Consider the following 26,961-nt stretch of genomic DNA (forward strand, 5'->3'; position numbering starts at 1 on the left):
TGAAAGAAATGTGAAAACACAATGTTGTGTTCAAGCCTGAGAAGGAAAAATAACTTCAGAGAGAGCCAGACATACTTTGTGATTCCTTCAGCAACTACTCAGCGTGTGTGTGTGTGTGTGTGTGTGTGTGTGTGTGTGTGAGAGAGAGAGAGAGAGAGAGAGAGAGAGAGAGAGAGAGAGAGAGAGAGAGGAAGATCCAGCTCACAAACTGGTTCCAAAATTTGTACAAGGGGGAGGCAATTTCTTTGCTACCATATTGGCTGGAAAATGACATTTCCAGATGAAACTTACTTTTTATGAAATGGGTCACTCTGTGACACCTTTGCTCACACATACTAGTGCCAGGAAAGCCCTCTGTCCCTCAGGTATCCTGATTTTACACATTTCAGGGTACAGTCAGGACGTCTCCCCTGATCCCTGCACCACACAGCCTTCTCCCCCTTTTCAGAGTCCCCAAAGCCCTGCTTGTCTGTGTTATTTAACCAAACACAAACTGCCCTGCCTTCCTGGGGTTTTGAGTATTTTCAGGTTGCCCTGGCTTTCTCAAGTCTGCCTTTTCTCAGAGCTGTGACTCCCTCCCTACTGCTTTTCCTTAAGCACAAGCTGGGTCGTTTCTTTCATTCTCTATATTACAGTGTCTAAAATATTACAGAAGGCCTGTAGGATGAGAACGGAATTGCAGTGCAGGTGAATATGTTGTTCCCAGCGGCCTTAGCCCAAACCCTCCATTGAGGGGCCCAACACTTCTGTGGTCTCCTCAGACCTTGCCCATCTCCACGTTGCGAGGAGGCCCGGTTCACCACCCTGAGAGGTTGTGTCCTGAACAGATTTCTCTGGAGGCCTGAGGGAGAGCCAGTAAAGATCCCTCTAAAACCTTGGCCCAGTAGCATGGCTCATAGATGTGCGTGGTTTCTTCTTGTTTTGGGTCTCTCCATTTCAGAACAGGATCTTCCTTTACATTTTTCTAATTAAAATGCCCTGTGACAAAGGTGCCCCTAAACAAAGGTGCCATCTTCCCTCATAGAGGAATTGAGCCTCCCTATTTGAAGAAGCAGAAGAATTACTGGCAGCTTTCAAATGTCAGGGGCGTGCTTCTTGCTGTCAAGATTTCAAAACATGCATGCAAACAGTTTCAGCGGGAGCACCCGAGAGCACATGAACTGTCTTCGCCCTCTCCTCCCTCTGCTCTATAATAACATCTTGCATTGTGTGGTACATGTCTTAAAATTGATGAACTGATATTGATACATTTTTATTAATTCAAGTTCATAGTTTACATTCAGATTTACTCTCGGTGTTGTGTATTCTATGGATTTTGACAAATGCATATTGTCATGTATCCACCATTACAGTGTCATACATATCCTGTCACACATCAGATCATGTATCATATCATATTTCATTATTGTTCCAGCACTCTAAAAATTCCATGGTCCATCTATTCATCTCTTCCCCTTTCCCTGAACCTTTCACAGTCACTGGTTTTCTTACTGTCTCCATAGTTTTGCCTTTTCTAGAATGTCCTAGAATTGGAATCATATGGTAGGTAGCCTTTTTCTGACCAGCTTCTTTTACTTAGAAATATGTATTTGAGTTTCCTCCATATGTTTTCATGAATTGATAGCTCATTTCTTCTTAGTGCTGAATAATATTCTACTATAGGGATGTTTCACAATTTATTAATCCATTAGCCTATTGAAGACATCTTGGTTGCTTTCAGTTTTTCACAATTATGAATAAAGTTGCTATAAATATTTGTATGTGTGATTTTTTTGTGGACATAAGTTTTCAACTTATTTGGGTGAAGACCTAGGAGCACGATTGCTGGATTATATGGTAAGGCCATGGGTAACATTTAAAAAACTGCCAAACTGTCTTCCAAAGTGGCTGTATCATTTTATATTCCCGCCAGTAATGAATGAGAGTTCCCGTTGCTCCAAATTCTTGCCAGCATTTGGTGCTGTCAGTGTCTTAGATTTTAGTCATTCTAATAGGTGTGTAGGGGTGTCTTATATGGTTGCTCCTAGCATTTAATTTGTGAATCTCTAAGGACATATGCTTATTTGCCACATGTCTATCTTTTTTGGTGACGTTTCCGTTCAAACATTTTGTTCATTTTTAAATTGGGTAGTTTGTTTTCTCACACTTGAGGTTTAAGGTTTTTTGGGTATATTTTGGCTACAAGTATTTTATCAGATACGTATTTTGTAAATATTTTCTCTCAGTGTGTAGCTAGTCTCTTCATTCTCTTCATTCTACAGTGTCTTTCACGGAGCAGAAGTTTTTAGTTTTAACGAAGTCCAACTTGTCAATTTGTTTTTTCACGGATTGTTCTGTTGGTGTTAATTCTTAAAAGTTATCACCCAAGTCCAGTGTCACCTAGGTATTCTCCTTTGTTATCTTCTATAGCTTTACATTTTACATTTAGATCTATGACTCATTTTGAGTTATTTTTTTTTTAAAAGGTTGTAAGTTCTTTATCTATATTTATTTTTTGCTCCAGCATCATTTGTTGAAAAGACTCTCTTTTCTCCTATGAATTGCTTTGGCTCCTTTGCCAAAGGTTGGTTAAATATAATTTTTTGGGTCTATTCTGTGCTGTCTATTCTGTTCTATTAACCTCTTTGTCAATTCTCTTGCTAGAATCACACTGTCTTGGTTACTAAATTTTGAAGTCAAGTGCTTTCAATCTTACAGCTTTGCTATTCTTCAGTATTTTGTTGGCTATTCTGGGTCTGATGGCTTTCCACATGAAGCTTAGAATCAATTTGTTGATACCCACAAAACTACTTGCTGAGATTTCGATTGGGATTGTGTTGATTCTATGATTCAAGCTGGGTAGAGCTGACACCTTAACAATATTGAGTCTTCCTATCAATGAACATGGAATATTATTATTATTTTTTAATTTATTGGGGTGACAATTGTTAGTAAAATTACATAGATTTCAGGTGTATAATTCTGTATTACATCATCTATAAATCCCATTGTGTGTTCACCACCCAGAGTCAGTTCTCCTTCCATCACCATATATTTGATCCCCCTTACCCTCATCTCCCACCCCCCAACCCCTTACCGAACATGGAATGTTTAATCCATTTATTTAGATAATTTTTAATGAGAGATTTGTAGTTTTCCTAATATCCATCTTATACATACTTTGTTGTATTTGTACTTAAAGAATTTCATATTTTTTGATGTTAATATGCATGGTATTGTGTTTTTAACTTCAAATTCCAATTGTTCATTGTTGATGTATAGATTGTTTTAATAGAAAAAAATTCCAAACAAGTCTTCAAATTATCTCAGTGCGAGTGATATCTTACGGAGATGGAATGCAATTTTTTATCCAAAGCCTAATTCCTATTGTTCCATCAGCCGTTCACTTATCCGATGCTTGAATATTGTCTATGATGGGCAGCTTACTATGTCTCAGAGCAACTCATTGTCTCTCAGACAACTTTGCTTTTAGACAGTTTTTCCTTCTACGGAACTCTTTGTGGATGAGCTATAGTTTGATTCTAAAATAACAAGGCAATTGTGATCCAAGTTAAGAATTGTGTCTATGGTCTTTCATCTCCTTGGGATAAATGTTAGGTTAGGGTTCTCCTAGGTGTGGTGGTTCCGATGTGCTGTGAAATTCTGTGTGCTGAGGAGTTAGACTGTACGCTACTACCTCGGAGATAGACACCTGAGTTCAAGTCTGGAGTTGACACTTATTAGCTGAGTAACTTTGGACAAGTCCCATCAGTTTCCAATTATTTGATTTTTTAAAAAAGGGAAAATTAGTACTCTTATAGGGCTGTCATCAGAAAGAATCAAGATAGTAAACATGAAAGAAGTTGTAAACCAAATTATTCAGTGGAAATATAATTTTAACTTATTATCCTTCACATTATTGTCACTAATCAGGTTCATGCGTTAGAAAACGGAATAGGAGGAATGACAGAGGGAAGCAGAGTTAAAATGCTCCTAGTAAACCTAGGGAGACATGATTTCCAAGCTTTGAATGTCTTGGCTGAAGAGAACTGAAAATTAATGTAGTTTAACCCCTTTATTTCTTAGATGAAACTGAGCCCTAAAGAAGGAAGTGACTTGTCCCAGCTCATAAGCCAGGCAGTGGAGCTCCCGAGCTAAGAAAGGATGCAGGCTGAGTCTAAGACCTGTGTTCTTTCTCCTAACTTACTTGACAAAAGAAGTATCTGAATCTTCCTTCCGAGGTTCTGTTCTCCCATGCTTTTCCTGCCTCTTCCCAGATCACAGAACACATGATTTTCCAGTTAGAACCCTCATAAAGAATTTGGGGTATGAATTACATGGTGGGCATTCTTTCCCCTAAGAAAAACAACTGGATACCCATTTCTGAGACTGGGGGCATTTTTTTTTTAGGCTCAAGCAAGCCAAGAGAAGCAAAGGATCTTACCTTATATGTCAATGTCCACTGACAAAAATAACCAAGTTCCATTTAGGTATGCAAAGGAGGATTTCTTAGTCATGATGGTGGACCTGATAAAAGAGAAATGAATGCTTTGCAGAGATTAGAATTCAAATGTCCTCTTTAAAATTGACAAAACATTTTCTGGGAGGAATTGCCAGTATCTTCATGTAGCAAACATTCACCAAATATTTTTACTATACCAGGTATGGTACTGGGTGATGGGTTCACAAAAATGAGTTTGATATAGTTTTTGACCTTGAGTCGCTCACAGTCTGGGGTAGATGCTGCATTGAATAAATATCTCCTGCCAAGAGAACTGATGCCTCAGTTTATCATCTCTAGAATAAGGGTAATAATGATGTGTACCTCATTAGATTGTGGTATGCGTGAAAGGAGACGATATCTGCAAAGCTCACAGGATATAAGGAATGGTGCCACAGCAGATGCTCAGATGGAGGTTGGAAAGCTCATAGACCTCAGGTTCTGGAATCTGACACCCATGTGGGACTGCGAACAAGGATAACAGACACTGTTGTTGGTCGCTCTTCAGAGATATCAGTTTCATCAAGTTTTCATTTCCTTATTCCTTAATGATGTTTAGATATCTACTCTCCACTTATAGCCACATACTGCTTTGGGGGAGATTGCATTTCTTTCCCAGGCTCTTGGGTGGGTCCTGATTGGTCTAAATTAATCACAGTGGCCCCCATTTCTTGAGGCAGTGATTATTTTAGCCTTGGGCATGTGATGCAGTTCTGAACAACGAGATATAAGAAGTTGATTAGGAGTCTTCCAGGGAAAGGTTTTCAGCTTTTAAAATAGGATGCTGATGTGGGTTGGATTTTATCCGCAAAAAGATGTCTTTTGGGCTGGTAAACACACAATGCAATATATAGATAATGTATTACAGAATTTTATGCTTAAAATCTATATACGTTTATTAACCAATGCCACCCCAATAAATTTAATTAAAAATAAAACAAAATAAAAACAATGTCCTATGATTTTGGAAAAAAGAAAGATGTATTTTATTTAATCCTAATTACCCCCCCATCACACACACACACACACACACACACACACACACACACACACACACACACCTGTGAATGTGACCTTATTTAGAAGTAGGGTCTTTGCAGACGTAATCAAGTTAAGATGAGGTCAGACTGGATTTAGGGCCCTCAATCAACATGACCAGTGACCTTATAAGAAGAGACAGAGGGACACACACACAGGGAAAACAGTCTCTCAGAGGCAGAGATTGGAACGCTGTGTCTACAAGCCTAGGAACACCAAGGATGGCGGCAGCCACACGCAGCTGGGAAGAGGTGGAAAAGGAGCCTTTTCTAGAGCTTTCAGAGACAGGGTTTGACTCTGCTAACACCTCGATTTCAGACTTTTAGCCTCCAGAACAGTGAGAGAACATTTTAAGTCATCCAGTTCGTGACACTTAGTTAAGCAGCCACAGGAAACTAACACAGACACAAAGAATTGTGTTTTCAGTCTTTTCCGGTGGATTGTTGGGTCTGGATCAATCTCTTGAAACTGCTGTAACCTTGTTGCAGTTCTGAGGAGACGCCACCTGGATGAAGGGGGCTGGCAGAGCGAAAGGCTAGAAATAACCCAGGCATGAAGTTTCTGAATTCACCAGGCCTGGAGCTGCTTTTCTCTGTTTTTCCTGTTGTGTTTGTTATATAATACGTTTCTATCATGGTGTAGGCCACACTGAGTTGATTTTTCTGTTACTTGCAGATGAAACTATTCTAAACTGATTCAGCAAGTCATTCTATCTCTCTGCCCCTCATTTCTAAAGTGCCAGTGCTAATAGTCCCCCTGCCATGGAGTTTTTGTGAGGATTAAATGAGATAAAGAATAATCCAGATCTTGTTTTCTCTTCATCTGATTTTTGTTACAGTGAACAATAAGTTCAATACATGTTGGCTATTACTACTACTGTTACTACTATAATTATGTGTATCTTCAGCCCTAACATGTAGTAAACATTCAATAACTATCTACTTATGAATGAATGAATGAATGAATGAATGAATGAATGAATGAATGAGGTTACTCTAATACAAGAGGGAGCAAGGGAATGATAATGAAGACAAAGCAAATTGCTGGAAGAGGAGAGATTTATTCTGGATCCTGGCTCCAAATTAAGAACTGGAGGCCACATACGCCTGAGTCAGGTTGACAAGGGTTCACATCTGGGAAGTCTAGTGTTGTTATGCAGAGAGCTTTGAATTAAAGAATACCTATAGGGATTTGCAGATAAGCTGGGGTGCGGGCAGGGCAGGAGGAAGTGAGCTCAGAGCCTGCCTGTGCAACTCCCTGTGAGTACAGCCTCACACCATGCACACAGGATTAAGGCGGAAGCTGGGAGCTTTGCTAGGTCTCAGAGTTAAGGAAAAGGGTTTTCATTTTGCCTGAGGGAGAGTGACTGACTGTTTCTCCCAAAGACCTTGTTTGAAATTAAGGTCTTGGAACAGTGGATTCAATTAACTACCAGTTTAGGAACCTTGGGGAATCTAACTTGCCTTGTGCTTCATTTTCCCTTACAAATTACCTCCTGTTTTCTTGCCTTCGTATTTCTTCCTCCTGCAGAAAATTCTGTACCTGGGACTGGGTCAAGACCAGCTTTCTTTTTACTGGATGAAAGGTGGGGAATACTGGGCTGGCTTTGCCTTCAACGTCAATTTGCTGTCAGCCTGGCCTGGAATCAAGATTTTTTTCTGTGTGTGTGTGTGTGTATACATATATGGATATGCATGTCTATATGTACATATTCATGTATGCATCTATTTAAATAGCAGTTGGAAGAGATGTAAGTGTTCAATTTAATATAAGAAACTTTTTTTGTTGTTTTTAAAAACAGACTGTTTTAGTCTCGATGCTGAGATTATGCAGAATCAGAGGTGAATTAGAGAAAATCTTTGTCCTAGGGTCTCACAGCTTAGTGGAGGCAGGTAGGCAGATACATTGATAAATGCCTCAATAGTTGTAGATACTATAAAATAATCATAGTATTGAAGTTTACATGAAATTTCGAGAACATTGAAGGGAGACTGAGGGGTGGTTAGAGGTGGGTAGAGTCAGGACAGGCTTCATTCAGCTAAATCGTCCTTCAGCTAAATCTTGTCGTGTGAGCTAGAGTTTGCCATGGAGAGATCTGGATAAAGATACAGGGCCCTATCCAGGGCCCTACTCTGAGGGGTGCAAAATATCTCCAGAGTAAATTGGAATAAGGTGCCAGTCGACTTAGGTTTATACATGTAGCTCATACTGTGTTTGGAGGACACTAACTGCCTCTTATTTGGTACACATAATAAAACACTCAATTTTGAATGTAATATAAAAAAATTAGAATTCCTTTTTGCTAGTTATAAACACAACTTTTATTCTTCACATAATAGCTTTTGACACTTGCAGATTATTAAGTAAATACAAAAAAGTATCAAGAAGTGTTAAGAAGCAGGGCTTAAGCACATTTGGGGGTAGAAGGTGGACAGATTTACTGCCCTGCATTAGAAAGAGAGAGCGAGCCAGGAGTGCTGTTGGAGTGGGATTGGGGACCAGGGAGACAGCTGGGAGACGGTCCAGCATGGCTGAGAAAAGATGCCTGTAAGAAAAGACTTGCAGGAGATGCTATTTTCTATAATGTGCCATGTTTCACGTGATACAAATGCCCTCCTCCATCTTCTCTATGAAACGTTGAGGAGATTTTCCTTGGTCACTGATATGCTTATAAGAGTGGCATTTTGTTTTAAAGGCAGTGAAAGAAGAAGACGAAATGGTACATGACACATTATTTACTGACCTAAAAAACAATATACTGAACATTTTAATTAATAGAAAAAATATTTTCTCTCCATTGCCACCAAATAAATAGTGAAAAGTATTTAAGTTTATCAGCCTGTAGGAAGGCCGACTGCCTAGTTTTATTGAATTAGGGGGAATCTGATGTGGGAAGCCCAAGAGGTGTGGCCCTCTCTTTGGAGACTAGCAGGTGGTTCGGTAAGGCTGCAATGCAGACAGGATATGAGTTTAACATGGGTGGACAGTGCGGGAGGAGAGATGGGTAGGAGCTGGATCATGAGGGGCTTGGGTTAAACGCCTTGCAGAGAAGTTTCTATTGGTCCCAGTCTTATAGCTCATGGGCAGCTACTAGGGAGGTAGGTCTCTGTTCAATACCATCTTATAGGCTATGGAGACTTATTGCAAGAAATAGTGTAAGGGGTTTATTTTTGCTACTTCATCTTTTTGGAAGGGGAATATGAAGTCTAGAGAATGGATATATTTCTGTCCAATGTCATTCAGTTAAATGTGTCAAAGTTACTTATGTTGAGCTAAAATTTGTCTCCCTGTAGCTCATCCCAGTTTGTTCCCTATAGTAATTAACAGAAAAGAACCTTAAGGCAAGTTATGGTGAGGATGCAACTTGGGGAGCTAGCTGATAGAGTTAGGTTGGGACGGGTTTGAGTTCCAACTCCATCACCTGTTATCTGCAGAACCTCAAGTGGGTTTCTGTCTTTCTGAGACCTTGGAATAATGTGATTTTTTAGCTGAACAATGAGAATGTGAATGCCCATAATAGTGTTTTTCTGAGAATTAGATAATTATTTATCACAACGCTTACTACAGAATCATATGAATTTCAGTCCACTTGTTAGTTTAAGTTCTGTCTTTTAGAGTCACATAGTCCTTTATATATGATTGTGTTCTAAACATTTGAAGATACTTCTTGCCCGCCATCCCCTGCACCCCCACACCCCTTAGTGTTCTCTTATGCAGGCTGGACATCAATTATTGATCCTATAACTGGGTGTGCATTTCCTCCCCACCTAACGTCCCTCCCTTGAAGTAAGAGCACAGACTGGATAACATGGCTGCAGGCGACTGGGTAACATTTGGATGACCTGTGGCGAGCAAATTCAAAGGCCAGTTCTCTCAAGTATGTTGATAAATAGAAGACCAAGCCTCTGAGCATGTCTCCCTGCCCCACATAGAGGCTCCAGAAGGGGTCAAATAGGTCTCAGAATATTGATCAAAGGGGCACAAAGCAAGAACGGAGTGGACTGGATACCCATGGTGAACAGCGCTGTTTTCCTTCTCTGGTCTGGGAATGAACCGAACAGGTGCTTTCCCTGGGTCAGATCCTATAGGCAATTTTGTGTGTGTGTGTTTGTGAAAGAGGGCTGTTATTGTATCAACAGTTTCACCAGATGGACAGAAGGACTGAGAAACTCCAGAATGACTGTGTTGCTTGAGTCTGTTCTTTAAAATGGAAACCGTTCTCCTGGATTATTTTTTTAGAGTAATGCCGTATCACTCACTCTAATGAAGCAAATGCCCTCTTCAGGGACCAGTAGCTGCTAGCAGGATATATTTTAGCAGAGTGAATATTACCTGGGAAGGTGGGTAGTATGTATCATGTACACACTTGTCTCGGCCTTCTGGTCCAGCCTTTCCCCCTCTACCATTTCTCACATTCACTGATGTCCCAGCCAATCTGAGCGACTTGCTCTCTCCATACCTCCTGCTTGCCTTCCTTTGTAATTTGCTCCTGCTGTTTCTTTAACTTAGAATACCATTGCTGGCCAGGGCCGCTGGTTCAAATTCTCCTTGTCCAATAAGAGTCACCTCAAATACTGTCTTTTCTAAGGACACTTTTCTCTTCCTCCAGGAAAGAGGAAATCATTTTTTTTCTTTCTCCAAATGTCCTTGATAACTTTCTTCTGTCCCTCTCTTAAAGCACTTACATGTCTTAGTTCTCCTAAAATCTAAACTCCTTGAGGCCAAAGTTTGCATCTTAACATTTGGGTATAATATCTTTGAGAGGTAATATAGCAGGAGGTCACAGGGATGGGTTCTGGGTCGGGCTCTAGTACTAACCGGCTGTGTGACCTTGGGCAATGTTTAGCATATTGTATTTACTCAACAAATATGAGCATTTACTGTTTATATTCCTCCTAACACAGAACAGTGCATGGTATCCATTCTGTTCTCAGTAAATATTTATTGAATGAATAAATGAAAAAGCAAATGAAAAGTAGTTTGTTGTTGAGTGTTTGTTGAATTAATGAATAATTTAATGGATTTGGAAGAAAATTTGTCAAGCAGACTGCTTTTCACTGAACCAAAACTGGTCTACAAATGTTATGTTCAAACTCTGAGTCTCTCATCAACTCATCATCCCCTTAAGCACCCTTCCTTTAGAACCATCTACCAACAGATGATACAGCTTGTACAATGTTTTATTTTTATTTATTTTAAGAGTATTACTTTATGCTAAAGAGCTGCTTTGAGTTTTTGCAGATTGAAAGAGGAAGGTTACTTTGCTCGCTTGTGGGTAGGGCTGGGTTCTCTGTAAGCACCGAGCTGAAGCGTCCTTGCCACTACTGCAACCATGGACTTTCTCAGCACACAAGATCCAGATGAGGTCCCCAGGCATAGTGGCTGTCCCTTCACCATGAACTTTGAGACTGCGAAACCTGCAGGCCTAGGACACGGAACACTCAATTCACTCTCCTGTTCTCACCAAACAAGAGAAGACACACAAGCTCCAGGGGCAGCTGGATCACAGTTTGTGCTGCCCCCAGGATATAGCTTTCATCTGAATTATGCTTACTCAGCTGTGGGGATGTACTGGTATCTCGCTGACTTCTGGAGAAGTGCAGAAGCCCATTTAAAAACACAACCCAAATCCTTTTGAGCTGGGGGCCTGATGTGGGGGTGGGGAAAGAGAGACCAGGAAACTTTCCGTCTTATTTTCTCATATTCTTTGCTTTGTGTGCAAATTCTTCCGGTGATGCCTGCAGGCAATTTTCCAAAGCCTCTTTCTGATCAAAGATGATAAAGCTCTTCCCCTATGTAGGAAGAATGTTCTCTTTTGTGACTGGCTTCTTAATTTGCGCTTCAGTTTGGAGACAAGTAGTCATAGGACCTTATCTGCCAGGGTCTGCTTTCATCACCAGTGGCACCTACTAATCCAGCAAATGTGAATTAAGTTGTTTCTATGTGCCAGGCACTGAGGTAGTAGTTGCAGGTTAGGAATATAATTCAGAGGGAAAACAGACAAGAATAATAGTTACCATTAACATATGTATATTTTGTGTGCCTACTATGTACCAGGCACTTGACATACCGGTAGATACTTTTGTCTAATAACGGGAAAAAGCAAGGTAGAAATTGTTGTGTCACTGGAATTAACCCCTGGTCATTCACAAAAGGTGCAGGAATTCACAGATTCAGCCTGAAATGAGGAAAACAAGGGAGTTTCTTCAAGAACAAAGACTGTGGCATGGAAGTTGCCAGGGCAGACAACTGCACCTAACTTCAGGTTAGCTTTTCCTTGAATAGGAAAGGGTCGGTAGATTTCCTTACAGCAGGAGATGGGATGTATAGACTGAGGTCACTTGATTGACATGTGTTAGTTATATAACTAATTCCTTTCTGCGCATGCTCTTCCCCAGAATACATACAGAAAAATCTACAGGTGGGGGGTGGGGTGGGAGGGGCAAGCCTTATTGTTCATTTTATTTTAATTGTATTATAATGAGGCTAGAGTTCAAATAACAGACAGGTTCCAGCAGTTTGCAAGGGTGTCAAAACCAGATTACTCTGGGTCGGGTCTTATCTCCCCTTTTTAGGAGTGTTTAGACACCCGTTATTTATTTCTAGGGGATGAACCTTGGAGGTTCCTGGGGAGGGCATGCAGGCCTGGGCAGGCCCCTTCAGGCTTACTTTTATTAATCTTTTTTTTGCCTCATCAGAAATTATTGCTGTTTTAGAGAAATGTAGAAACGGACACTCTGAGAAGTGAAATTGCCTTAGATCACTCAGGAAGGTATGACGTGTACGGCCTGAGCTTTTCAATATTGGCTTCTGGAGAGAGGTGGTGTAAAGGAGGAAACCACACTGGGAAGAGGAAGCAGTAGGACAAACGCAGGGGGCAGGAAGGCCGGGTCAAATTGTGCAGATTTGTGTATCATTATCTTTGGACCATACTGAGAGAGAAGTTTGGATTGGGAGGTAGGCTTTATAAGATAAAGCAAGGCTTGGAATACAAAGCTGTGCCAGCGGGGTTCATTCTTAAACACTTGCATTATCACTGTCACCAACCATATATAAAACTGGGCCATAACACTGAAACCATCCTAATAGTTTCTTTCCTGCAATTCTGGAGATAACAGCTGGCCTCTTCAGAGTGCTCCAGAGACCAGCAGACCCAGCCAGATCAGACTGCTCCCAGCGGTCTGAGATGGCACAGTGAACAGCTAAATAACCCTAAACTGACCACAGCGGAAACAAGATTCATGGTACTTAAGTACCTGAGATGCTGCTTTCATACCCGCATCCCATTAAGAAGCGAGGGATCCATTAATAAGTAAGATCCAGTGCAGGGACCAAATTAGGAAAAACAGGACTGATAAATCAAACTCTGCCAGATTGGAATTTCTTTGTTCTCTCTTTCCGCTTCCAGGTACTTAACCTTAGAAGGCTTACTTCTAAGACTATCCAATCAGACTCCTTGAATTAGAATTAATCAATATGTATAACCTCTCCTTACCCTCACCTCTTAAAACTGACCCTACGCCTTTGTTTGGGGAGACTAATTTGAGCTTCACCTCTGGTCTTCCCATTTGTCTGGCCTGACGAATAAATCTCTTTTTCGCTGCAAAAACCTGTCGTCTCAGATTTTGGGCTTCTCTGTACACGATGGGCATCAAACTCACTGCTTTTGTTCAGTAAAATACATGGATTAATTATAGGAGAACTGAGTTAATAAGGATAATCAATCAAATAATCCATCAGTGGTGTTTACTGCTGTTTTTCTCCATTATAAGAGCAACATGTGCTCATTATAAACATTTTGGAAAATGCAAAAAAAAAAAAAAGAAGAATTAGCCTTTAAGTCACCACTTCTCAGAGCAACTACTATGCACAGTTGGGTCTACTTCCTTTTAGTTTTTTTTCTTTCCCTTCAAAAAATTGGGTTGTTTGGTTTACATAATCATAATTATACTCTGCATAAAATTTGGTAGTATTTTCCACTTAATACATAAGATAACTTTTTTTTATGTTATAAAGCCTTTAAAAACATATACTTTATTGACTAGAATCCACTAATTGAATGTACCACCGTTTACATAAACAAGGGCTCAGAATTGGATATGTAGCTGTTTTGTAACATTTCGATAAATAACGTTTTGATGAAAATCTTTTCCTTAAAGATTTTATGACAGTTAAATGGTTTCTATAGGATGGATTTCCAGGAGTGGTGTCGCCAAATTAAAAGTCACGTGTCCTTTTCAGCTCTTCCATCGTCAAACCCACTTCAAGTGCACTTCAGTGCTTTTTGGGGTATCGTCCCCCATTTATATACCTGTTGTATTTTCCTCTCATATCTCTTTTGCATGTATAGCATCTCTCATAAATGTCAAGTAAATGCAGTCAAGATGAAACTCCTGTGCCCTAAGGCAGACTTAAAACTGCCTGAAGTATCTTGCCTTGCTAGAAAGGAAATTCTTTGGAAGCAGGGGAGGGACTTCCTGTTCATTCTGCTGAATGACTTCTTGATGCTACTGACTGAAAGGTTTCCATCTCTTAGTAAGGAGAATGCATAGCTCCTGCAGAGTGTCTGCAGGACAGCCACCCCCTGTCCCGTGGGATTCGAGACAGTGGGGGTAATGTAAGGGTTCAGTAGGTGGCTTGAGGGACTACCTAGTGGCTTAGAAACGTGTGCTCTGTAATACTTATTGAATGACTAAGCCACGAGCATCACAAGCTCACAGATGACTAATGATTATTCTCATGCTACAGTGTGTGGTTTGTCAAATAAAGTAAACAAGGCCTCTGCCCTTTTGTTCTGTGATTCACGCCTGTAAAATACTCAGTGGTAAGGCTGAGAGAGCCCCAGAAATACCAGTCTGTGCTCCTCACTCTTCTCTCCCTGCTCACTTCATCCATTGTCCTCTCCCACCGTCTCCCAGTCGCACTGGGGCTAGACCTCCGTTTTACAGACTTGGGGAGAGGCTGTGCTGTGCACCGGTTAAGAATCAGACTTTGGATTTAAAATGACCGTTTAACACGCAGGCTCCATGATTCCCCAGATGTGCGATCTTGGGCAAAGGATGTGGCTTCTCTGAGCTTCAGTGGTTCTCATCTCTTAGGTAAAGACCTAGGTTATAGAGTCATGGAAACTAATGGCTATGAAGTGCTTTGTGCAATGCCTAAGTACAGGGGGAGAGTTCCAGAAATGGTCCTTCTTAGTACGATTAGCTACAGGTTTTCCCCAGGCCACCTCTGAAGAGTGAAGTGGCTGTATGATTTGGGGACTGCTTAAAAAATGTCTCTGGTCTTTTGCTTATTCATCTTAAAATTTAATTTCTTCCTTGCAGTTGGGTAGGGGAAATAGAAGATGATATGACAAGGTCCCTGGCACCGTGTAGCTGCTCAACACACTTTTTTTTTTTTGCTTTCTCTACCCATGACTGACTGAGGATTGCCTTGGCGGGTCCAGTCTCCTGAAATAGATCTTTGAGATCTCTAGGGTGGAAAGTATTAGTTCTTAAGTACCGACCCCAGAAGAATGATCCGCAAACACTGGCTTATACACTGGTGCTAGGTATTTCTCTGACTCGGAGAAGAAAAGTATTTCAGGGCTTCTGCAAATGGCAGAGGCCTGAGCACTGTTTGATGTTTTATCCTGGATGGGGTGTGACCAGTTACAAACCTAGGGACGTTAGGCAGCGGGAGGCACATTTTAGGGATGACGTGGACAGAGTGAAGACTAGAGGGCCCGTCCCCAAATGCTGTAGACAAGGAAGTAGGATGGGGGACTTGTACAACACGAAGAAGAAGAGGGGACCCACCGTGATGACGGCTGTTGAGCTTTCCTGCCGCTCTGTCCATCAGCTGCTCATGGGTAGACCTACCTGATTTAGAAAATACAGTGACATGCCATTTCTTGTATGCTAGTGTAGAGTAAATCCATGCTGAATAGACATAGATGTACCAAGCACCATGCCACGTAGGTCCTTCGAGAAGAGCCATACATTCTCATGTAGCTGCTCCTGGCCCTGAGGCATTCTGCTTGGTTGAAGAAAACCAAGGACAAAGGTAGGGAGATCGGACATTTAGGGAAAACTTCAAGGCTAGTGTTTTTCTTTGGTGGATTTGATAGAATGAAACTTTTGGGAAAATGGAAATATAATAACTTCATTTGTAATGCCCTTTAAAGATCTAAATTCATTTTAGTCTTTTAGCAAAATAAATCATTTGTCATATAGCGTGTTTTGCTCGCTTTTTTTCCTTTGGAGATCTAAAGGCCTGGGGTGGTGGTAGGGAGGTAAACTTCTAATCATTTGGAGTAAGTTTTTCTTTCTTGCTTTTGCTATTTTGTTGAAAGAAAAGAAAGTCATTTTAAAACATATGTTCTATTAACTATCTCTTACCCATCATGTAGCAGATTCCATAACTTCCTCTATGCTTTAAGTACAATGGATTCTTTCAGTTTCAAAGACCAACCTCATCTTCTCGTCTCCGTCCATTCTATCCAGGCTTGAGGCTTGGGGGATGGGAGGGGGCGGAGCTAGCCCGCCCTGTACTCTTCCTCCCCTTTCCTTTCTCTGGAAACAGTCCTCTTCGCTCCCTCCTATAAAGTGACAGGTCCTCTGGTGTGTCGAGGCGAGGGGGAGAAAGAGGGCAAGGGCGAGCATTGCTCATGGAGCTGGATGTCTTGCAGTCGCCTCTGCTACTTGTCATCGTTTCTTTGGTTCACACTGATGGGACCTCAGGGCCCTTTGCAGGGCAGATTCCCCTCTCTGTGGCTCTCTCCTGGTGGGTACCTTGTCACTTTTTCCCGCTTGTTCCTCAGGGACCTTCAAACTGCAGAAGACCTCGTTGACAACTTCCAGCTGTCCTTCAGATGCCCCCTGGCGAGTTCAGCCATAGCCGCCTGTTTCTCAGGTCCTCTGCCTTGGCTACCCACTGTCTTAGGTGGAGGGTGAGAAAGATGGGTCAAGACTATCTTCTGTGGTGTCCCCTGACCTCCAGAAACTTGATGTCTCTTTGCCATGACAACTGAAAGAAAAGGCTGCTCCATGAAGGCCTCTACCTGCTCTGCTGTATCTCTGATGTTCTGTTTACCTATTTAGGTAGAAACAGAGCCAACCAACAAGCCTTATGTCCCATCAGGTGGCCATCCAAGGATTGTGGTGTCAGGATTCCCTTCTTGCAAGTGTTCCCAACATTTATGAGTTATTTTCTTGGAAAGGTCCTTCCATCTTTCACCGACTCTCCCTGTTTAGCTTTTGGATATGCTATAGCCCAGCATTCAACAATCATATACTGCCCCTTTCTCCTCTCCTCAGTCTTCTTTTATAGATGGAAAAAAGGATGCTGGTGGTGCTGGGCGCTGGTTGAAGGTAGCAGTGCCAGTTTACCCACTTCTTGGCAAGGCTTGAGAAAGGTGTTTAGCTCTATTTAGAGTCTGTGACACTTAATGGCTCTGTTTTTATTTGTTAATTCTGGAGTAATAGAAAAAGTCTGCTTACTTTTTGTATATTTACCACACACACACACCCCCATACCCCACAGGTGAGAGATAGAAAGAGGAGTAGTTTCTCCACTGAAAAGTTAGCAGCAGCTCTCCTTGGATGGTGGTAAGTTTAGAAATTATTTTTGTTTTCTTTTCTGTGCTTTATTGCATGCTCCACATTTTCTCCAATGAACGTGTGTCACTCGTGAAATAAGAAGATGAAGTACAATGAACATAATTTAAAACAATATTTCTAAGCTGCTGCATCTTTCCACTGATGAACCAGATGTGAGGGGCAGAGGCCTGGGCTTTCTGACCTCCCAGGGCTCTCTGCAGGCTCATGATTTTATGACACATCAGCTGTTCTGAATTCCTACCGCACCTGCCACAACAAAAGGAGGCCCTTTGCTGAGCATACTAATGTGGTTGCACATGCCTTTCTAGAACAAAGAAACCCCGATGAGGAGGCCGTTAAGCCTTCCTTGGACAGCGTCCATCCCACCCTAGCCTGAGCCCTCTGGAGGAGACAGCAGTCCACCTGCAAGGGAACACAGCCATGTCCAGAGTGAGTTCCTGCCACCTCCCTTTTGTCCTTTCTGGTGGTCTCTTCCCTTCTTTCTCTGGTTCCCTGCCTCCCATGTGGCTCACGTCTCTGCTCCAGCCTCATGCTAAGAAGCATTTAGCATCTGCTTCTCTGATGATGTCTCTGCTTTATCTCATGGACCCAGCTGCCCCACACATCAGAGCTGTGCCTAAGACACAGGTTGGTTTCCCAGGAGGCAATGGCCACAATAAACGGGCTGGGTCTCAATCCTCTTAGCTTCTCCCTGCCCACATTCTTACACTCCCTGCTGGTTTTTGGACTAGTCTTCAAAGTGAGCTACCCTCCATGTGGCCTCACTGAGAGAGGCGTGCTCATGTCCATTACTTTGTATGAGAGTATCTTTTCAAAGATTAGGTGACATCTGTCCATTTTCCACATGTGGGGGATATGCCCCTCTCACTAATCTCTCAGTCACTCCTTCCCAAGGGAAGAGGAGTGGCCAGTGTGATTGGTCCAAGCTTAACGCTCATGGGGACATGTTTACTAGTAGATGAGGTCACCGTGCCTTAAAGGTAGGCTTCCAGTCTCCACTCTTTTCTGTGTTGGGGCACAGTAGGCTCTCTCCCACCCTTTTCTTTAGTGTAGTAAGCACCCCTTATTGAGCATTCCGTCTTTCCCTCCCAGTGGAACTTGGTGCCCACTGAACTCTCCTTTGAGCCATGCAGAGAAGCAGCTCTGTCCTTCTCACTGGCTGGCTAAAGGGACCACGAGTCATGTGGTTGACCAGTTACGTCTTTCTTCTCCGGCATTGCCGAGCATGCACCTCTCAGGACTTCAAACCTAGGACTTGACCTTGAGTCTAGCTTTCACCAGGGTTCTACACTGAAACTGTCAAAAGCCTGGAAACCATGGGTCAAGTAGAAGGTTTCCATTTTTTCCCATTGTTCTTTGGCTGTAAATGTCAAATGGAGGTGAAAAAGGCAGCTGAATACCACTTCTGCGGACCTCATTGCCCTTCCACATCTCAGCTTTGAAGTGAGCTGCCACGCATTCCCCTGTCACACTGCTCCACTGGTCCACCGGGAGTCCCTTCTGTAGGAACTCAATGCTTTTAAAATAACGTGGATGTGATTCTCATATGTTCCCTTTGGTCCAGACTCAGCCTGCCTCCCAACCAATGACAGGAAATTACACAGAGAATTATTGGTGTTTGTGTGGGTGAGCAAATTACACCATGCCCTATGTTAATTCCTACTGACCCAAAGAGGAATGGAATCTATGATCTCATTTGTAGTCACTCTGACTAACAAAGCCTAGGATAGTCTGATGGGAGCTGGCGGAAATTATATAGGATGGAAAGTCTAACAATCTGCCCTGCATGTCCCCCAATACCTTGTCCGAAGGAGAAAGTAATCCAAGATGTCGTGTGAAAACTTGGATCCTTCCTTTTCACTGTCTGATAAAAAGGGACAGGGCAACAGATCATAGTCATTTTGCTTTAAGAAAATGGTAATTCTTTACCGAGGTGGGTGTCATGATTTAGTGAAGGGGACCCCCTGGGTTCAAGGAAGGGGGAATGTAGCATAGTGGTTAGGAACATGGGATGGATTCAGGCAAACTAGGTTTGAAACCTGACTTGATTAATTTACTAGCTGTAAAACCGTGGGTAAATGACTTAATCTCTCTTAGTATTCTTTGTCGTTCTTTCAGTAGATGAGCACAGTGGTAAAATGAGGAATAGTTATAACTAACTCACAGGATCGTTGTAAGGGTTAAGTGAGAGAGCATGTGCAAAGTCCTTTATCTCAGGACCTGGGACCTGGTAAGCTCTCATTACCTTGTAGCTAAAATTCTGCCTCGTTATTTTACTATCAGCACATCCTGTTTCCTAAGGTGATGGGTTAAGAAGGGAGCAAGAACTAGTGGGAGCCAGGAGAAGGGATCAGAGGCAGGTGCCAACTGTAGGCGGGGCCCAGGTGAGGCGATCAGGGACCAGGTCAGGAGGTCACTCAGGACACACTGAATTATTTTCAGACACACACATACTTTCTTCCTGAACTTACCAGAAAGGCTCTTCAAAGCCTGGGTGGGAATGTGCGTGGTTGTTTCTGGAAAGGATGGTACACTTCACTTAAGAGTTTAGTTCCACTCACAAGTTTTTGCTCCCTGTGGCAGACTGCAATGGTGGCGTCACTATTTGCTTTGTCCTTTACTCTGTGACTCTGCAGATCCTCGTACTAAGGATGGAATCTTTTACTCCTTGAGTCTGGCTGGCCTTCTGATGTGTTTCAGCCAGTAGAATCCACTGGCTGTAATGATTTCCCACCTCACAGCCTAGACCTCAAAAGGCCTGAGTGTTTTGCCTTACTCTCTGTTCTTCTGCCATGGCCATAAAGACATGCTGTCACTCACTGGAGGGTCAGAGACACGTGGAGCAGAGCTAAGTCACCCCATGTGTCCCAGCAGAGGCTGACCTGGTCAGTGGACAGGCGGCCACCTTTTAGCTACGTGAGTGAGCCAAGCCAAGGTGAGTGGAGCGATCCAGAATAATGTCCTAGAGACACAAGCAATACATGCTTATTGTTACATGAGGTTTTGTATGGTGTTTCTTATGTAGCATTACTGTCAAGAGAGAGAAGTTAAAAGTGACCTTGGTAACATAACTTCATTTTATCCCTCTCCTTGGATTCACTCATTCATTCGACAGATATGGAGTGTCTACCAAGTGTCAACCCTGTACTGGGAGTTGTTGGGGGGACAAAGGTGGGAGTAGCAGCATTTTCACCAGAAGCACGTTGGCAGAAACATGAGTATGTTATGAGAGCAGGGATTCTGTCTAGTGTATTCACCTGTGTATCTCCATCACCTAGAAGAGTAAGCTGCTGCTTAGTAGGTGTTTGATAATTTTTTTTTTTGGTCTTATGTAGGTATATGAGGAAGTGAGTGCACGTATGAGTGTGTACCAGATAACAAATTAAGTATTTCATAAAGGTACATAGGCCCATTTCTCTTGCCTTTTTGGACTGGCAGGATGACTATTCCCTCTTCTTTTCTCCAGTCTTGTTTTCCTTCTTCTTCTTACGATGTCAGCAGCAGAAACTGCAGTGTGCTATAAACTTACCTCCATAATAGAATATAGATGCATAAATCAGAACAGCTTCTAATGGGTTGTCTGCAGTAATAAATGCTATGGAAGCAGGCTGACTGGCAGTGTAAGAGAGATTATACAAACTACCACCTGGTGAAAACACAGCATCACGAATAAACTCAGCCTTGAATTATTTATATATTTTAGGCGTTATTTTCTCTCCTCTCTCCTGCAAGACCTGTGAATGATTTTTCACAGAGAGCTGACAGTGCCTGAGTTTGGCTGTCAAGGAAAAACAGTTGCGGTTTGTCTTAGGCCAAGTTGCAGGGTAAAGATTGCATGATGTTCCAAGGGGAGCAGCAGCGAGGCTGGCAGTGCTGTGTGCAGTGCGAACGTACTGCTTACAATTCAGGACAGGAGCCTCTAATCCCAGCAAGCAGTGTCTCTAAGGGCTGGTGGGCTTTGTGATCCATCTTGGAGCTAAGTGGCTGGAGGGACAGCCTCAGGGCCTACCTCCACCAGGAAGATTCTGCTTCATTCTCTCTCATGCAAAGGTTTCAACCTAAGATTTTGTTGTGGGAGGAAAAAAAGGTTTTACTCTACAAGACAAAGTTTGGAAAGTATTGGCTTGGCTGATCTTTGCGACTCGGAAGTAGTCTTCCACTTCTGCTGTCTACGAGAGTCCAATTAAGGCAGAGTTTCTGGAGCTGGATGGGATGTCAAGGTTCTTGTAGGTGTCCAGGTGACTGTGCTGGGCGGCCAGGGCTGAGGACCACTGCTTCAGACACTTCCCTCATCCAGTGGGCATGTACCAAGCACCTGTGGTAAGCCGGGTGCTCAGCAAAAGGCTGGGGATGAAGGCTGGGCACTGGGAACAAAACGCGCCCAGCCCTTGTCTTCCTGGAGTTCCAGCCGTTCAATAAATACACAGCTACAATGGTGGGGTATGTTTTGACGTGGGAGTATAACATGCTATGACAATAATAATAATCATACTATGTATTGCTGGGATAACATCGTTTTTGCTTTTTTAAAAAACTCAGGCACCCTACTACATGATTTCCATGGAGTATCTTATGGAATTCTCATCCCAGCTCTGTAGGGAGGTGAAGCTACCATCTTTGTTTTACAAATGAAGAAATGGAGGCCCAGGGAGGGTAAATAACATCTCTAAGCTTACACAGCCCGTGCTGGTGAAGTATAGGGTAAAGGTTCGCTATCTAGCTTTGAGGAATCAGGTGATATCGCTGTGCCTCACATCCCTTTGCGTGTACCTCGCAGCTGCAAAGGTTAGGGAACAGAATGCGTCCAAGCATATGTTGTGGAAGGAAAATTAATCTGTTCCAAGGCATTGCACTGACATAGGCAGGACATTACACGTGTGCACGCGCGCGCGCGCACACACACGCACACACACACACACACCCTATGGTTTATCTTGTTTCCAGCTGCCTTTGCTGTGGAATCTGACTATAAAAATTTTCTGGAGAAAATTTTCTAGGGAAAAATAAGCAAGTTTTGGATCTAAAGAAGTTTCAAGTAGTCCCATCACGTCTGCTCGAACCCATCTCCCTCCCAATCCACTGTGGCTTCTTCCTAAACCACTAAAGACCCTAAACCTAAATGCTTTCTTAACGACTTCTGTGTCTTCACAGCCTCTCCTCCAGGGGCCAACCCTGCACCCCACCAACCCCCCCAAGCATACACCTTTCAGGAAAGAGCAAGACAAGCCCGAGAGATCCCAGCTTTGCTCTGACATTAGATCAAATGTTGCTGGAAACCGAAGGGAGGCCATGCTTTCCCCCAATGCAGGACTCTGGGCCTCGAGCGTCCACTCTCTCCTGGTTGGCCAGAGAATGTCCGGCTGAGATGCCAGTGGATCTGGATAAGGTCAGAGGGAGAGTCAATCAATGTGTGTCAATGAATACGCGACCACGTGAACAAAGGCAAGCCTGCAGTGTTGCTCTTCATTGACTTGAGTCACTCTTGGCAGCCCCCAAAGAAAACACACTCTAAGAATTTCATGAAAATGTGTTGCTGTTGAGAAGGAGTAAAGCAAAATCCAGGGCTTAGCACTAATTAGGCCCTGCTTCTCTCATAAGCATTACCGTACATGGGCACACACTCAGTGTGGAAAAGACAGAAATGACACTTTCATTTAGAAATGTGCAAACAGGCATAATGACAGCCGATGGCACAGGCCCTTGCTTTGCCATACCTGACATGAAAATCCAATTTTCCTGACTTCGTATCGAGGGCTCTTCACCTGACCCCACTGTGACTCAGCTTTCACTGCGTGCTCTTCTTGCATCTAGTCCCATGATTCAAGGAAAATTCCACCCAATGCTACCAAATACAATTTCACCTGAAATTGTATAACAAGATCACCTGATCCTGAGGTGATTCACTCTGCAAATACCTCAGTTAACCCAGCCCACACTTAAAATTTTCAATGCCCCATTTCCTTCCATAAACTATCTTTGTGGTGAGGGGGACTTAGTCATGAGAATATTATAACCCTTCCTACTTGTTTCAAATCAGTACTTTTCAAAGCTTGTTTCTTTTTTGTGTTGATAACATGTACTTTAAGTACATCACAAGTAATATAATAGCAAAGAATTTTCATATTTAAAAATTATTTGAAATCAACAACAGATCAGTTTTTATCTAATAAAGATATTGAATGTCAACTCTAACTGAAAAAAAATTAAAACAAGAAAAAGTTCTAGAAAAACAAATCTTAGGTGTTTCCTTCGTGGTCTGGTGGTACAAAGCAAGTGTTGTACATTTTATACCAATGTCGGTCATCACTTTAAAATTGCTTTAAGTTTATCTTTTCAAAGCTTCTTAATAACTGTCTCACGTAACCATGACAAGTGTCTTCTCAGTGCATGGAAAAGTCGTCATGATCAACCCATTTTGCAGATGAACTGAGTTATATTTGGGAATGGCCTGCCCCAGTATCCTCCAGAAACCCTGATGTCATCATTATGGTGACAGAACATGCGCTGTTAGTAAACTCTAGTGACACTCTCACTTGCCCTCATAAACTGTCTTCACCACTTCCATCTGCATTTGTTTCAACTGTATTCCGACCGCTAACCTCAGATCCACTTTCCTGGTCATTAGGGTGACTGCCATCTTGTAGACCCCAGAGATCCAAAGATCCAAATAGCCTGGGTGCTTGAGCTAGGAAAAACTGTGTGTGTGTGTGTGTGTGTGTGTGTGTGTGTCTATATTAACTTTCTGTGAGAGCACTTCTGGATATTTGGACATGCTTCCCCCCGCACCCCTTCCTATACCCCTTCCTGCTGGTATGTGAATTTCCTTCTTCCCAATAGATACAAATGGGCTTCCTAGCTCTTTTCTAAGGCTGATTTGTAAAAGCAGCTGCTCCTATATCTCCATCCAATTTTCTTCTTCATTCTGATTCTCTCTTCTATCCATCCCCAAATTTTACCAGAATAACACAAAACATTTCTCTAGGGTCTGGCCCTGTCAGTTCTGTTGAAGGCTCATATGCCTTTGAAAACCTAAATGATGCAATGCATGGAGATGTTTCTGAACAGTTCCCTGAGCATCACTACTTGCATGGTGTTCCAAGACTTCATCTGAGGGGACGCCTGGAGAACCCAGAGGTTAGAGAAAGCTGCTCTCTCAGGATTTATTCTCTGTTCAGTCAAGTACAGACTTCAGTTTCCAGGCTTAGGATGAGGGTGGGGGAAGTCACCCCACTCAGCAGGTATAATACTCAGCAGGAGGCGTGCTGAGAGAGCTGGTCAGAGGGAATTTTGGGGCTTGGGCCAAATGGGGGCTTTCCAGGAGCCCTGTTGGGAAGAAAACATATCAGGCTGTCTAAAGAGTCAGCAAGAACAGAGACCCAAGGTAAATGCCAACAGAAAAGATTGCAAGGAGTCAGGCTGATTAGCAGTGACTGTCTTGGAATTAGGTAGGTTTGAACAATGCTCTGTGTTCACCTGACCGTTTTTCCATAAATGGAAAGAAGTGTTCAATATGTGGTCTTGGGTAACATACCTGAATTGTATTGAAGCCCAGTCATTGTATGAATGGGGTTTTACGGAGGATTTAACTCACAAGTACTGTTAACTGATAAAGAACATTCTGACAAAAGTCCTCCTTGTGTGCTTGCAGACTTCAGTAGGAGGAGGGTGGCGCAGGAGACCTTTGAGGTTTCACATGCCACCCTTTTCACCTCCATCCCTCCCACCCCCAGACTTTTTCACGAACCTGCAAGATGCCCGACCTGGTGCTGGGTATTGTGGATTTAAAGACAAAAACGACTGTTGCTATCGTGTGAAGCTCCCAGTCTAGTGGGACAGGATCCTTGGGAGGGAGCATTCTGAAAACAATCCCCTTTTTGGGGGGAGGAGGAAGGATGTGAAGACCCTCTGTCATTTCCGTGTGATGACTTTCCCTTCTCCTGGGAAGCAGAGAGGATTAACAGACCATGATTACTGTTCCTTGTCCTTAAGGAGAGACTAAGCTGTTCTGTAACTAGGTAAGCGAGCAAAAAATGTCTGAAATTCCCTGTGTTGTTGGGAAATATGCCTACTTTTTCAAAATAAACTTTTACAAAGAGATTTGGGAGAAAGCTACTGCTCAGTGTTCCACGCGAGGGAATTGAGTGTGCCGATAATTTCCCATCGTTCTCGGCTCTCACATATTGCTTGTTTTAGGAAGCCCTGGGGCCTGCAGAGCTTGGCCAGCAATCCCCCATGGCGTGTCCTTGAATTCTGAGGCCCAGAATTGTTTGCATGATTGAAAAGCCTCGTCTTCAGGCAGAGAACTGGGGACAGTACAAATAATAACTGGGTGTTGTTTGGCTCTTTTGGAAGGGAACAAGGGGTGTGCAACCCTCTCTGTGGGTATCATGATATTTTTATTTTACTGTGCTAAAAAAAGAACAAAGTGTTATATTAGTTTGCTAGGGCTGCCGTATCATGTTACCATAAGCTGGATGACTTAAAATAAGAGAAATTGATTCTCTCGCCATAATGGAGACTAGAAATCTGAAGTCAGGGTGTCAGCAGGCTGTGATCCCTCTGAAGACTCTAGAGAAGGATCCTTCCAAGCCTCTCTCCTAGCTTTTCTAGTGGTCGGCAGCAATTCTTGGTGTCCTCTGGCTTTCAGACATATCACTTCAATCTTTGCCTCTGTTGTCACATGGTGTTGTCCTCTGTGTCTCTGTGTGTTTGTGTCTAAATTTTCCTCTTCTTCTAAGGAGAGGGCATTGAGGCTCATTGCATAAAGGCTCATCTTAATCCAGAATGACCTCCTTTTACCTTGATTCTATCTACAGAGTCTCTACTTCCAAATGAGGTCACATTCACAGGTACTGAGAGTTAAGAATAGAATATATTTCTCTTGGGGGACACGACGCTACCCACAATAAGTGTACTCTGTACTTGATAGAGGAAGCAGCCCCTAGTTTGGCAGACTCTAGACAGCTATTAGGTATGTACGCATTCAACATTCTTCCAAGAACCAAATATTTCCCATATATGGGCTGGGCACACGGATAGGGAATGCAGGTGGTGATTCCTCAGACAGCAGCCACTTTTGTGTTGTGGCTGGTTTTCTGTTTGTGTGTGGCAGGCAGATTCTGTCCCCCTCCAGGGCTTGGCACTGGGCAGGCTTGGGTGCCTCTCCCTGGTCAGTGTTTGGTGCCAGGATAAAATCAATTCTCTCTCTCTCTCTCTCTCTGTCTCTCTCTGTGTCTCTCTCTCTCATTTTCTGTCTCTGTAGGGCCTCAAAGCTCAGCACCTGGGGGCTGGCTGGACTCTCTGTTGCTTCCCATCTTTCTGCTGAAGTGAAGCAGGCCAAAGACACCTGTGTCCTCATTGGAGAGAGCAGTTGTCTGCATCTGTTCACTTGGAGGAGTTGCCTGGATTCCCACGTTGGCCCTGGTTCGCTTTTCCAGGGGAGACTATGCTGGTTTGTATCCATTCCTTTAGGGCTCTTGGCACATTTCACCTGCAGCTTCATCAACTGCTGCGTGTTGGTCGCGTGATTGCAACCTCTAGGGGGAGCTCAAGGGCTGTTTCCATTTCCCACAACTAGTGCCCAAGGAAGACGCTCTGATGGGTTGAATGATAAACACAAAAAATGCTGCAGTTCTATGTGGATGGGAATATGTAGTGGGAGGGGAAAAGCAAGAGTTAGATTTTTTTGAGGGTGCTGGGCTAACGATTGACTCTATCTATGAATCCAGTGGAGACAAGACAGTGTCTAGGGGTCTATCTTGCTTGGCAGGTGCTTTTGTCTCTGGAAACCTATGGGCAGGATGTTGTCTGTGGGAAGAGGGTTATGGTGAGGACAGCTGA

General features: G+C 42.9%; 1 long non-coding RNA gene across 11 annotated transcripts in view; it reads left to right on the forward strand.

Annotated features, from left to right (window-relative positions):
- Positions 1–26,961, forward strand: part of LOC109452126 (uncharacterized) — a 401,284-nt gene that overhangs the window by 197,052 nt on the left and 177,271 nt on the right. Inside the window, exon 1 of one of the 11 annotated variants that reach the window (XR_012492660.1) lies at positions 26,390–26,572. The exons of the other annotated variants lie outside the window; for them this stretch is intronic. This is a non-coding gene — a long non-coding RNA (uncharacterized LOC109452126). Of the gene's footprint in view, positions 1–26,389; positions 26,573–26,961 lie in introns of those variants that run through there. 11 annotated transcript variants of the gene reach the window in all.

This window comes from Rhinolophus sinicus, linkage group LG02 (assembly GCF_036562045.2).
Source record: "Rhinolophus sinicus isolate RSC01 linkage group LG02, ASM3656204v1, whole genome shotgun sequence".
In the NCBI taxonomy this organism is placed as follows: Eukaryota; Metazoa; Chordata; class Mammalia; order Chiroptera; family Rhinolophidae; genus Rhinolophus; species Rhinolophus sinicus.